The sequence below is a fragment of the Vicia villosa genome, linkage group LG5 (assembly GCF_029867415.1).
Source record: "Vicia villosa cultivar HV-30 ecotype Madison, WI linkage group LG5, Vvil1.0, whole genome shotgun sequence".
Taxonomy (NCBI): Eukaryota; Viridiplantae; Streptophyta; class Magnoliopsida; order Fabales; family Fabaceae; genus Vicia; species Vicia villosa.
This window is the reverse complement of record NC_081184.1, coordinates 21,048,285-21,062,506: the sequence shown is the minus strand read 5'-3', so window position 1 is coordinate 21,062,506 and position 14,222 is coordinate 21,048,285. Positions and strand designations below refer to the sequence as shown.

The window sequence follows — 14,222 nt, the reverse complement described above, 5'->3', positions numbered from 1 at the left end:
CGGAAACTTATGAGATGAATCTTAGCAATAAACTTACAGTAGCGACACTAGACAACTCCCAGCATGCATACCAATCTGAATCATGCTATCATAGCTCGACCTTGACTTGTCACCTTGTTTTACCCGTTTCATTCGGGTGCAATCACATTAAGCCCATTATCTTGACACGCACATAGCAGAGTAGCCGGTTAGTGACTATGATCCTTTTATGGAGTTCTGGCACATTTATGTGGTATACTCCTTAGCGCTCATTTGTGGATTGTGGGGAATCAAACTGTAGTCCTTCCTACCAAGTTCAGTACCAGGTAACTTCTGAACCAATCAACAATGAGTTTTTAATATTTGAGATTTGTGACCGTTAGGTTAAATGATCGTGTGAGGATCACCTTACTTAGTAGGTACATTTCTATTGGCAATTGAGCATATAATAATTATTATATGGATCATACACTTATATTCATCGACTCTCTGCGTAGTTGGTCTCTAAGACGGTGCCGACTGCTAAAATAAACTAATAAGGGTTACTTCAAAATTAAAGTCAATGGTTTCGGTATAAAGGGTATTCAAATCGGTTACGCATACTTGGGGGTTTTAGAGTGTCGGGACGATAAGGGTATTGTCTCGAATCTTTACTCTGGTTTCTATGTATAAGGTAAGTAGCTTCGTACTTCTCGAACGTGCGGGGTTATGCATTTATCGTTTGAAATAATTTTTGTTATGGCTCAAGAAAATGGAAAAATTATAATAGACACGGGAATATGCATATAAGACTTAAAATTTCATAAATATGCTTTATTGGATTTGAAAAGAAACATTACAAGGAAAGGAAATAAAGGAAAAATAATACTAAAGCGAGTAATACGACTCCCCCAGACTTAAACGATGCAGTGTCCTCAATGCATAGGAACTACTCCTCATTGTTGCGGTTGCAAGAACTGCTTGCGCCTCTTGTACGAACACGTCGACGTCTATCAGTAGGAGAGCCATTTGCACGAAGGTTGAGATCATTCAATTGTGTAGCAATTTCTGTGTAGTGGCCTTCGGTCCTAATAGCGTGGTCACGGTGCTCATGTTGCATTTCTCGAATTAGCCTTAGTGTTTCGTTTTGATTTGTCTGCATAGCTTGAAAAAGTTGGTCTTGGCGTTGAATTGCAGCATACATGGCATCGAGAGTAATTGGCGGAGGATTATTTTGAGGAGGTTGGTTGAAATCAGCATCTTCTTGGTTGAACTCTTGTTCCATTTCATCCACCGGCTCATTAGGATGTTCATGTTGGTTATCTTGAGGATTTTCATTAACAAGCCTCCAACGCTGAATATAACGGATGTTGATTTGCTCGGGGCATGGCAGGATGACATTTGGAATTAGAACTTTGTTGATGACTAGAGTGTAACGGCCATCATGACGTGGTGACACCAAGTGAGAGTCACGGCAGTGTCATACCCCAAAATTTGCCCATACTATTTCTCTTGCTCAAATTCAAAGTCAAGGCACATGGCTCTAAGACACCCCTCCTAAACAAGGTTCAAGAAACTGGGGTTTTGTGGTTCTGAGGAAAAATCAATGGATCAAAAGCTCCAAGTCATCTCATATGGTCTATGACATTCCAAACTACTTCCATGACAAAATTCAGGCCTCAATTCAAGGGATTGATCACTCAATTGCTCAGAAAGTCAACGGTTGACTAATTTGACCTAAAAGTCAACTGTACAGTCAAAACTCTTGATTTTTTTGTCAACATCCTCATTTTGAAGTACCATTCACCATTTGATCAAGGATTGATCATGGTTCATCAAGGAAAGATCAGAAATTAACAATTTCAAAAGTTTCTAAATTAGGGTTTTCATAGGAGAAAGTCAACTGAACTTTGACCAGCCATAACTTCCACATGGAACGTCATAAATTTTCCATCCAAAGCTCATTTTGAAGGAAATTGAATTCTCTACAATTTTGTCTCTCACATTCCAAGTCTAACAATGCTTCATTTGAGAGATATGGATCAAAAGATTATAGGTCCTTTTTGAAAGTCAACCAAAAGCAGTTTTTTGTCAAACCCCATATCATCAAGATAAAATCCTCAAATGGAAAAAAGATTCCAAAGTGGCTTGTAGAGGACATCTTGGGGTTTCCAAAAAGTCGTAGAACTCCTCCATATCTTAAAAATTGAGGGAGATATGCCTTGTCAAAGTTGGACAAATTTAAGAAAAAAATGTGAAGTAAATATGGCCCAAAATGAGTTTTCTTGCAAATGGGCCCAAGTTTTTATGATCCAAGCGTGTTCCCCAAATCACTAAGAGTGTCCAAGCCCAATCCCATGATCACATGATTTTTATTCTATTTTATTGATTTTTTTATTCATTTAAAATGGAATTTAAATCAAATAATAGAAAAAATATGGAGGATTTGACTTGTTCTTTTATTTCCAATCATAATCAATTATTAAGTGACAAATATTTGATGTAATTTTCGTGGCTAATAATATTGGCATGATTGGAAGAAGATGGAAGCAAATTTGGAAACTTTGTATATCATAACAAAATGTTGTTTGCAAGAGACCTGAATAGTTTAATTGGAGTTTAGACTCACACGTAGGTATTCGCCATGGCTAGGGCTCGAAGCTCTGAATTGGGGCTTTTCCGAAACAACTAAAATTGGACAAAAAGAAGAGTACCATCATACTCAGAGCATAAATTCAAGTTAATCCATGGCTTTCTTGTTGATTTTCGTTGCTTGCATAGTGTTTTGTGATTCCGCAGGGCTAAGAGAACGCACAAAAACTGTTGCCAAAAAAGCGTTGCTGTTGTTTTGATGTCACGAGGAAGATGACTCCCTGCGCGCGCTGTTTGGATTCAAATAAATTTCCAGTTTTATTTTTAATCATATATTATTCTATATACAATACTAACACTTAAGACATGCAGCTTGGGTGGTAGCGTGTTTTGCCAATGACCCTAAACGGTCCTGGTTCGAGCCTTGGCAGGACCATTTTTTTTTAACACTTTAATTGTTCTCAGATCATGTGCTCCATGCTAGTTAGTCTTCACCATACGCTTTCATCATGAGCCATCTGATTATCAGCCTTCCAGGTCCAACGCATCTGAACCTGCGTGACCACCATAGACCCTCAAGGATGCACCACACAGGATCAGCTAAGTTTCTTTTTCCAAATTTTCTATTTTTTTTATATAACTTATTTTTTTATGTATTGTTTATACCTTTTATTTTTTTTCAAAATTCCATTTTAATAAAAGTTGTTTTTTAAATTTCTTTTTTTTCATATAAAATATTAAAAAAACAAAAATGTTTATTTTGATTAAATAATTTTGTTTGATTTAAATGTTTAAATTAATTTAATTTGTTTAAGTTGTTTAATTAATTATAATTATTCTATTAGTTGATTAAAATAAATATTAGGGTTAAGTAATTTAATAGAAACCTTATTTTCACCGATTTAATTAATTAATTAAGTTGAAAACCAATAATTAATTAATTCGGTTTTATTCTATTAACCAGGTTAACGTGTGCCCTAATTAGGGTTTACGAAGATCACTCCTACAATGAAAATTTCTTTCTTCTTTGTGCAGTTTTTCAGGGTTAGCACCATGGTTTCCTCCGACTACGAACCATATCAGATCAAAGCAAAGCCCCTGATTTTATTCTTATTCATTTAAATATTTATTTTTGCCCTTTTAATTATTTATTTTTGCCTTTCTGATGTTATTTTGTTTATTATTTTCAATGTCAATGAACTGGCCATACACTCACCCCCTTTGTGTTTGTTTTTCCTTTTCCAACTTTTTCAGGGTTAGCCAACCGTCAAAGCTCAATTAGTCGGTAACCCTAAACTTAATTTATTTTTAAATTTTTAAATTATTACTTATGTCAAACCTCCTTGCTTTGGTGGGATTTTTATTATTGCCTTTTCCCTATCCCCATGGTTTATTCTGTATCTGCTTCGAGGTTGTATTGTTTGGCCTTGAAGGCACTTAAAACTGCATTATATTACTGCGTGGCTAGTAACTTAGGGAGTGGTAACCCTGAATTGAATTAGAATCACTTAATTACAAGATAAATTATTTTGAATCTGATCACATGATCGTTGCACCCACACACCTTTTATGGTACCCCTCTTGTTGCCTGTTGCCTGTTGCTTGTTGCCTGTTGCCTTGTGTTTTAATGCAGAATATCCAAGTCCCTCGAATACGAGAATACCTCAGCAATGTTGCCCTCAGTTCATTCAGATCATAAGTCCCTAACGATGCTGCCTTCGATTCGATAATATGATCTCGTCCCTCGAAGTTGCCTACGAAGTGCTGAGATATCCTCCGGTTGCCTAAAAACAATGGCTATTCTGGTCCTTCCCTTAGACTACCTGCCCTTCTATGGCATGGGACAGTCTTGTGGCGAACGATAATTCAACGACCCTTCAACCTCCAAATAAAAGGACTTCCTTACCCTCCAATGGTATGGATAGCCCTGAAAGGCTAAAAGAACATTTTTCATCTAACCAGGTAATTTGCCCCTAATTTCTTTGCTCTGGCTTAAATCTTTTTCTTACACTTTTTCATAAACCTTCAATAAGGTTACGCTCATTTACGAGCTAAAGTCCTTATTTCTTCTTCTTCTGCCTTTCTAAAACTTTTGGTTTCAAAGAGCAAAGCAATTAAGAGCCCATGGAAAACCATGGATGCGAAGGGTGCCTTACACCTTCCCTTTGCATAAATTACGCCCCGAACTCAGTTTTTATTTAAAAGGTTTTTCCTGTTCTTTTAGCCTTTCTGATAATTTGGATAAAATAAAAGTCGGTGGCAACTCTTGCTATCCGCGACATTTCGATAAAGTCAGTTCACCATATTACAGGCAGGAAGTGAGATCGAGGGACTGAACAGGCATCATGAGATGGGAAAGGGAGATGAGGTCGTCAGCGAGGCCTAAGGCATAGGCCAATATGGTAATAATGCCGCCAAAATAGAAGGGGTTTGTAGCGGGAGTGTTGATGCAGCCTTGGATGTGTTGGAGCATAAATGGTGCGGCATTGATGCAGATATTATTTTGCGCACAAAATAAGAAAAATAACTCATTTTGGTTTACCTTGTGGTTGTTGGATCTTGCAAAAATAGTGTTACCCAAGACACGTTGAAAATAACGTATAGCGGGATTTTGAATGTGAGAAGCGTGAAGATTCCTCCAACCGGTAGCATTTTCACCAGTCAGATTAAACCATAATTCAAAACCAAGTTGCTCCCAAGGTCAACCATGGAGTTCTTCGAAGATGGTGCAATGAGAATTTGGTGCATTAGAAAATTGCAAGTACGTAGCAACTTCTTCTTGATCTAAATTATATCCATGGTTAAACATCCAAAATTGGATATTATCGGTTAAGAGTGGTTGATCAGAAGGAGTGTCGTAGTTGAAAGAGCTCAAGAATTCTAAGACGAGCGACTCATAAGTGGGTACGGGTTCGGTACAGAGAGGGTGTAGGCTAGATTTTGTGAGTAAACAGGTGACACCATCTATTAGACCCAAAGTTTCTAGACACTCAGTGTTCACGAATTTCGTGGGGACAACTGAACGTTCATAGAAAGCAAGATATTTGGTTCGTTGAGCATTGTCGTCTTCCTCTCGAATGATAATTTGTGAAAGGTCGGGAGGTGGTCTCTCAGGGCGCACACTTCGGATGACTGAACGCGGAGGCATAGTGTGTTTGGGAGAAAAACAAAGGTGTGGAGAGTAGAAGAGTAGAAAATGGTTTGGAGGTTGTGAAGATAAAGAATGGTGGTGGTATAGTTTTATAGTGAGGTTTGAAAGAGGTGGAGTAAAGATAGAATTAAAAGGGATTTATGGTGGTGTTTGAATTTTGAATTTTGAATGGAAGGAAGAATGGAAAATGATGTAGAGTTATGGAGGTGGTGATGGAGGGATGAATGTTATTAATGGTGTTTAAATGGAAGAAATAATGGGGAAGAGAAAGAATATTGAATGATGAATTTTGAAATTCAAAATTCAAAATTCAAAGTGGGAATTATTGTGGTCTGCATGGTCAAACGAATAAAGCAGCTACTACACACCCTTGGGAGACGCGCGTCTCAGGTGTGCAGTCTGCTGGGGGACAGTGTATGGAGACGGGCGTCTCCTGTCCTTTGCATGCAGATAGGTGGCCCCACAGAGGTGGAGACGGACGTCTCCTAGCCTAGGGAACAAGCCTGTCTCGCATGCACTTTTGTGGTCATGTTCTGACAGGTACAATAAAACATGATAAACAGTACAGAACAATGACATGCTATGTTACTATAAACAGCATAATGTTAGTGACCAGACTGAGTGTATTATATGCATTCATGAATATATAGTAGTTAAATAGCAGAATAGATAAAACACAGTAGTAGTAATGAATAAAATATTGTATTTCGAATTAAAACTGGGTACTGAGTGTTAATAGTAGAAGAATATAAAATGCATAAAATGAAATTCTAAACTAGGAATGAGAAATTGCTAAAACTAGAAATAAAAATCTAATATTCTAAAAGTCAACATCTAGCCACGTCTGTTGTTTTGCACATTAGAATAAATGTGCTTGAAGACTTCGTCGAATTGAGCATTAACGGTGTCGATGAAATCGAAGAAGTGCATTTGTAGAGTGTGTAGCTCGTCGCGCATATGCTGAACTTCATGTTGTAGAGTGTGTGATCGGATGATAAGCATGTTCGATCCTTGGAGGAGCATTTCTTTGGGACAACTGATTCAGTGGATGCAGCAGGATGTTGTTGTTCAGGCTCGACATCAGTCATATCTTCAGATTTATCTTCTTGTGAACCAGTAGGAGTCTCAGGCTCATACTCAGGAACAGGTTCATCTTCGGGTAGAGGTTCATATTCAGGCACAGGCTCGCCTTCGGGAGGATTCATGTCATAGTATCCAGGAGGAGTGTTAAGTTCAGATTCCGATACTTGCATGTCATCATCAAAGTGTTCATAGGCTTGTGGAGTTTCAGGAGATGATTCTCTATCAGGAATCTGACCATAATAAAGCCAGTTAGCAGGGTTGTGCACACTCGTCCTTGGATTTGGTAAGGTTAACTGATCCAGTACTTTGTTATCAATAAGGAGGTCAAATTGATCAGGACCAAGGTTTCCAATGATACCTCTGTTAAAGCAAAACTGAATGTCCATGGAGTTATAGGTACCAAAAGGTGTCAATCTAAGCAGTGGTATTCTTAGGCCAATAGCATTTGCAATCATAGTGACGAATTCGCCGATCAGAATAGGTGAAACTTCGTCTTGCATGATGCGCTCGAAGTTTGCTAGCATAAATGTAATAGCATTAACCGGACGATTCTGAGAGGTGCAAAACATGATGAACAGCTCTTCTCTGGAAACTTCAGTGACATTCTCAGGTTTACCGAAAATGTAGTGAGCGATAATCTTATGCAGGTATCTGAAGGTAGGATTATGAATGCTCTCGGATTGAAACTCATGCTCTTCAGGATTATCGTTTCCAGTAATCTTACCCCAGAAATTTTCCAACTCCCAGTAAGCAAGATGTTCCTCTGGAACTGTGGTGTATGCATCCGCTCCATTAGGGATATCTAACATAGCAGTAAAATCACGGACACAAAACTGATATTCCAATCCAAAGAGTCGAAAAAGAATAATTCCTCTCCTCACTCCTTGTCCACAGTTAGGCAGATAAGTCAATAAGCTCAAGAAATCCATAGTGAGCTTTTGGAAGGTACAGAATTTGCGGAACAGGTGAGAACCGATCCAACTGTTTTGGTTCAGCAAGTACATGACACGTTCGTCGATTCCTAACTTCTCCACAGTTGGGGGATGAGGATAGCGAGTCAAACCCATTTGCCTCTGAGCTAGCTTAGCATATCTCGCTTGTTGTCCTCTTCCTCGGAACACAACTTCAATATTATCGACTTCTTACATCTTGATGAGTTAGTAACTAAATAAGCCTATAAGTCGAAAAGTATGAAAATTAAGTCAGAATTAGGCTAGCGTTGGTAGAAATAAAAATTAAAAGATGTAACAAATTATAATAATAATTATAATTATAAAAAGATGAGATTTTTATAACAATGATTTAAAATAGTGATTATAATTATAATAATTATTATAAGTGGTAAAAAGCATAAAATAATTAAAATATAAGATTAAAATAATAACAAGATAAAATAAAATAAAATATTTTAAATAAATAGAAAAAATAAAAATAAGAATAAGAAAAAAAAATAAAAAATGTGGGTTGTCTCCCACTAAGCGCTTTGTTTTATGTCGTAAGCTCGACGATTTAAATGAAAATCATTTTTTCGAATGAGCGGGTAGCTCGTCAAGTTTGAAAAGTTGAATGTTTTCATCGTTCTCGAGACGATGGTAATGTTTAAGACGTTGTCCATTTACGACAAAAGGTTCGACCGTTTTTCCTCTAATTTCTATCGCTCCGCTCGGAAAGATGTTAGTAATTTCGAAGGGACCAGACCATCTAGATCGTAGCTTTCCAGGAAATAATTTTAGTCTAGAATTAAATAATAGGACTCTATCGCCTATGCTAAATTTTTTCCTAGATATACACTTGTCGTGCCATTTTTTCGTTCTTTCTTTATAGATTTTAGCATTTTCGTAAGCGTCTTATCTAAGCTCGTCTAATTCGTTTATGTCTAGAATTAGTTTTTCACCAGCAGTAGTGTAATTTAAGTTTAAATTTTTAATGGCCCAATAGGCTTTATGTTCCAATTCTACCGGGAGGTGACATGATTTTCCATAAACGAGTTTGAATGGGGTGGTTCCTATTGGAGTTTTGAAAGTTGTTCTATAAGCCCATAAAGCTTCATTTAACTTGGATGACCAATCTTTTCTAGATATAGCAACAGTCTTTTCCAATATTTGTTTTATTTCTCGGTTAGAGACTTCTACTTGTCCGCTTATTTGTGGATGGTATGGTGTAGCTATTCGATGATTCACTCCATATTTTCGAAGGAGTTTTTCAAGGATTCTTGAAATGAAATGAGATCCACCATCGCTAATTACCAGTCTTGGTACACCAAACCTAGGAAAGATAACATTTTTAAAGAGTTTGATTACTACTCGTGTGTCGTTTGTAGGAGAAGCGATAGCTTCTATCCATTTCGAAACGTAATCGACAGCTACGAGGATATATTTATTTCTGAATGATGATGGAAAGGGACCCATAAAGTCTATTCCCCAGACGTCAAATATTTCTACTTCTAGAATGCCTTTTTGAGGCATTTCGTCTCGTCTCGAGATATTTCCAGTTCGTTGACATCTATCACAGTTTATAACGGCAAAGTGAACGTCTTTCCATAGATTAGACCAGTAGAGTCCAGATTGGAGGATTTTAGCACTGGTTTTAGACGTGCTAGCATGTCCTCCATAAGGGGCTGAATGGCAATGCGTTATTATACTTCCTATTCCTTCCTCAGGTACACAACGTCTAAAGATTCCATCGGGGCCTCTCTTAAAAAGAAGGGGGTCGTCCCAATAGTATTGTTTCAGGTCATGGAAGAATTTCTTCTTCTGTTGGTAGCTTAGATCAGGGGGAAGTACACCAGCGGCTAAGTAATTTATGAAATCCGCATACCAGGGTGTAATGGTCATTACAAAGGTAGTTGCGGCAGGTTCGTCGGAATTATTTCTTTCAAGTTGAGCTATAAGCTTATCGTAAGGAAAATCATCATTAATAGGTACAGTTTCAGGTTCTAGGTTTTCTAAACGAGAAAGGTGGTCTGCTACTACATTTTCTGTTCCTTTTTTATCTCTTATTTCTAAATCAAATTCTTGCAATAGCAAGATCCATCTTAAGAGTCTCGGTTTAGCATCCTTCTTGGTTAATAGGTACCTAATAGCGGCGTGGTCGATGTATATTATTATTTTGGCTCCTACTAGGTATGAGCGGAATTTATCCAAAGCAAAAACTACAGCTAAAAGCTCTTTTTCAGTTGTAGCGTAATTCATTTGAGCTTCGTCCATAGTTCTACTTGCATAGCAGATAACGTGAAGTTTCTTATCTTTTCTTTGACCTAGGACAGCGCCTACAGCGTAATCGCTTGCATCACACATTATTTCGAATGGTTCGGTCCAATCAGGAGGTTGCATGATGGGTGCGGAGATTAATGCTTCCTTAAGGGTTTTGAAGGCTTCTAAACAATTGTCATCGAAGACGAAATCGGCGTCTTTCATTAGTAGTTCGGTTAATGGTTTAGTTATCTTCGAGAAGTCTTTAATGAAGCGTCGGTAAAATCCAGCGTGTCCTAAGAAACTTCGTATTTCTCTAGCAGTTTTTGGAGGTTGAAGGTTTTCAATAACTTCTATTTTAGCTCTGTCTACTTCAATTCCACTATTTGATACTATATGTCCTAGCACAATCCCTTCTTGTACCATGAAGTGACACTTTTCCCAATTTAGGACTAAATTAACTTTCACGCAACGTTCTAGAACTTTTTCTAAATTCGCAAGACATCCCTCGAAGCTTTGTCCACATACGGAGAAGTCGTCCATGAAGACTTCCATAATATTATCTAGGAAATCGGTGAATATTGCCATCATACATCTTTGGAATGTCGCATGTGCGTTACATAATCCGAATGGCATTCGTCGGTAGGCAAAGGATCCAAAAGGGCAGGTGAAAGTTGTTTTCTCTTGGTCATTAGGATGGATTGGGACTTGGAAGAAACCAGAGTAATCATCTAAGTAGCAAAAGTGGGAATGCCTAGCTAAGAGTTCTAACATTTGGTCTATGAATGGTAGGGGAAAATGGTCTTTACGAGTGACTTTATTCAGTTTTCTGTAATCTATGCACATTCGCCAACCAGATTCAATTCTTTTGGTTATAGTTTCTCCCTTCTCATTCTTTATCACCGTGACTCCTCCCTTTTTAGGTACTACATGAACAGGACTAACCCATTTACTATCGGATATGGGGTATATTATCCCAGCTTCTAATAATTTCAGAACTTCCTTCCTAACTACTTCGCTCATGATCGGGTTAAGTCTCCTCTGATGTTCTCTAGAGGTTTTCGAGTCTTCCTTGAGTATAATTCGATGCATACAGACAGAAGGGCTTATCCCTTTGAGATCAGATATCTTATAGCCTAAAGTTGTTGGATATTTCCTTAGGACTTCTAATAGTTTTTCGGTTTCAATCGGTCCTAAGTCAGCATTGACTATTACAGGTCTTTCAAGTTCGGTATCTAAGAATTCAAATCTTAGATTGTTAGGAAGCGTTTTTAGTTCGTCATTCAGTTTACCAGGAGCAGGTGTAGGTTCAAGTGTTGGTGCTAAACATTTGGTTAAACTTAGGTTTTGGTTTTCTTCTTGTGTGTCATCATCAGATGTTTTGGTTATTGGGATTTCTAGGATTTCAGGGTTTTCGAGTGGTTCGATCTTTGTTTCTCTGACGCATTCGTCAGTAATATCCATGAAATAACATGTGTCGTCAATTGCGGGTGCTTTTAAGAAGTGAGACAGAATAAATTCAATCTTCTCTTCTCCAACTTCGAAGGTTAGTTTTCCTCGTTTAACGTCTATGATTGCACCAGCAGTTGCTAAGAATGGTCTTCCTAATATGATTGGGATGTTGGAATCTTCCTGGATATCTATGATGATGAAATCAGTCGGGATGTAGAATTGACCTACTCGCACAGGGATATTTTCCAACATTCCTACAGGGTATTTAACTGAACAGTCAGCCAGTTGAAGAGACATTCTCGTTGTTTTAAGCTCACCTAGTTTTAGTTTCTTACAGGTTGAAAGAGGCATCAAACTAACACTAGCTCCTAAATCGCATAAGGCTTTGTCTATAACAGTCTTTCCTATTACACAGGGTATGGAAAAACTACCAGGATCTTTTAGCGTGGGAGGCATGTTGTTTTGAATGATAGCGCTACATCCAGCGGTAAGCGTTACAGTTTCGTTATCCTCGAATTTCTTTTTGTTCGATAGAATTTCTTTTAAGAATTTAGCATACGAAGGCATCTGAGTTATAGCTTCTGTGAAAGGTATGGTTATGTTTAATTGTTTCAGAAGTTCTACAAACTTTTTAAATTGCGCTTCGGTTTTAGATTTAGCTAATCTCTGAGGGTAAGGAATTGGTGGCTTATAAGGTGGTGGTGGAACGTAAGGTTTCTCTTTTTCAGATTCCACTTCGGTGTTGTTTTCATTTGTTTTAGCAGTTTGATCATCAGTTGATGTCTTTTTGGTTTCCTTTGGCTCTTGTTGTGACATGGGTGCGTTTTGAGTTCTAGGATCGATAGGTCCATCGTAGTTCGTTCCACTTTGCAGTGTAATCGCGTTTGCATGTCCTTTAGGATTAGGTTGTGGTTGAGCAGGAAACGTGCCAATAGGGGCAGTAGTAGGTGCTTGTTGTTGAGCTACTTGTGAGATTTGTGTCTCTAACATCTTGTTATATGTAGCTAAAGCATCTACTTTGTTTAATAATTGTTTTAGTTGCTCGCTATTATGAATGTTTTAATTTAGGAAGTCCTTGTTGGTTTGTTGTTGGGAAGCTATGAAGTTTTCCATCATAATTTCTAGATTATACTTCCTAGGGGCGTTTGGAACAGCTACAGGCGCTTTTTGATAGCCAGGTGGGACAGCAGGTGCTTGTCTAGGCGGGTACAACGCATTATTGTTCTTATACGAAAAGTTTGGATGGTTCTTCCATCCAGGGTTGTAGGTGTTAGAATAAGGGTTTCCTTGAGCGTAGTTTACTTGATCAGATGGAATACCAGTCAGGAGTTGACATTCGGCAACGACGTGTCCAGTTAATCCACAAATCTCGTAGTTAGGTGCTACAGCAGCCGTGGTGGCTGAAGGAGTGATGGTTAAGTTCTCGATCTTTTGAGTTAAAGCGTCTACTTTAGCGTTAACGCGATCTATACCACTTACTTCGCACATTCCTCCTTTGGTTTGGGTTTTCTCTAGAGCAGCTCGTTCTCCTCCCCATTGATAATGGTTTTGTGCCATGTTTTCTATGAGGTTGTATGCTTCATCATGGGGTTTGTCCATTAGAGCTCCGCCAGCAGCGGCATCTATAGTCATTTTAGTGTTATTAAGTAGACCACCATAGAAAGTATGGATGATCAGCCATGGTTCGAGTCCATGATGAGGGCATAGTCTAAGCATGTCCTTGTATCGCTCCCAAGCTTTGAAGAGTGATTTGTTATCTTTTTGGGTAAATCCGTTGATTTGACCTCTTTGCATAGCAGTTTTGCTAGGCGGAAAATATCTAGCTAAGAATACTCTCTTCAGTTCGTCCCATGTAGTTATGGAATTAGAAGGTCGGGACTGAAGCCACGCCCTAGCTTTATCTCTCAAGGAGAAGGGTAAAAGGCGTAATCGAATAGCTTCGGAGCTAACGTTGTTAGCTTTGACAGTGTCGGCATATTGCACGAACACGGATAAATGGAGATTAGGATCGTCTGCAGGGCTTCTAGAGAATTGGTTCTGTTGGACAGCTTGTACCAATGAAGGTTTCAGTTCGAAATTGTTTGCCTTAGTCGCAGGTGGTGTAATACTTGAGTGCGGTTCAGCTCGTGAAGGAGCGGCATAGTCTCTAAGAGGACGAGGGGCAGCCATCTCTAACTTCGGGGTAATTTGATTGATTTGATCAGTAAAGATCAATTCCTAAGAAATCGAAATTGGTGCTACTTCGGGAAGATGATAAGCTCGACATCTTACGTTAACAAAACTTTCGATCTCGTTGATTCATTGTATCAGGTCTCCTCCTTGTGAACGAGTACTTGGCATACAATCGTTCAAAAAGAAAGGAAAGAATTTGCCCTAGTCTCTACGGTGTAACAGTGTGTTACGATATCGACTTAAATAGTCCCCGACAACGGCGCCAAAAACTTGATCGCGACTTTACGTGTCTATAAATCTGATAACTGCAAGTGCACATTCGTGTCGTGTAGTTTTAAAAGATATCGAATCCACAGGGACTATGAATCGATCTACCGTTATCTAAGGTTACTATGTAAAGCTAAGGCTACTAATATTTTGATTGTTTCTAAAAGGGAAGGCTAATCCTGAATTCTAAGAAATATAATAATAACGGATATCAGTATGTATTTCGTCTAACTTAGGTGATCCGAAGGTCCATTGGCAATGGTATTATTCGATTAAAAATCTTTATTAATTTAGTTGATTAAAAGTCCTCCTCTCAAACTCTCGCTCTGTTGATTTAGACCACTATCCTAACTCAT

At 38.3% G+C, this 14,222-nt stretch overlaps 1 non-coding gene across 1 annotated transcript; it reads left to right on the top strand.

The window, feature by feature from the left end:
* Positions 1 to 13,114: 13,114 nt before the first annotated feature.
* LOC131608400 (small nucleolar RNA R71) lies at positions 13,115 to 13,221 on the top strand. Its single transcript, XR_009285663.1, has one exon. It is a non-coding gene; the product is annotated as a small nucleolar RNA R71 (small nucleolar RNA).
* The last annotated feature ends 1,001 nt before the right edge of the window (positions 13,222 to 14,222 follow it).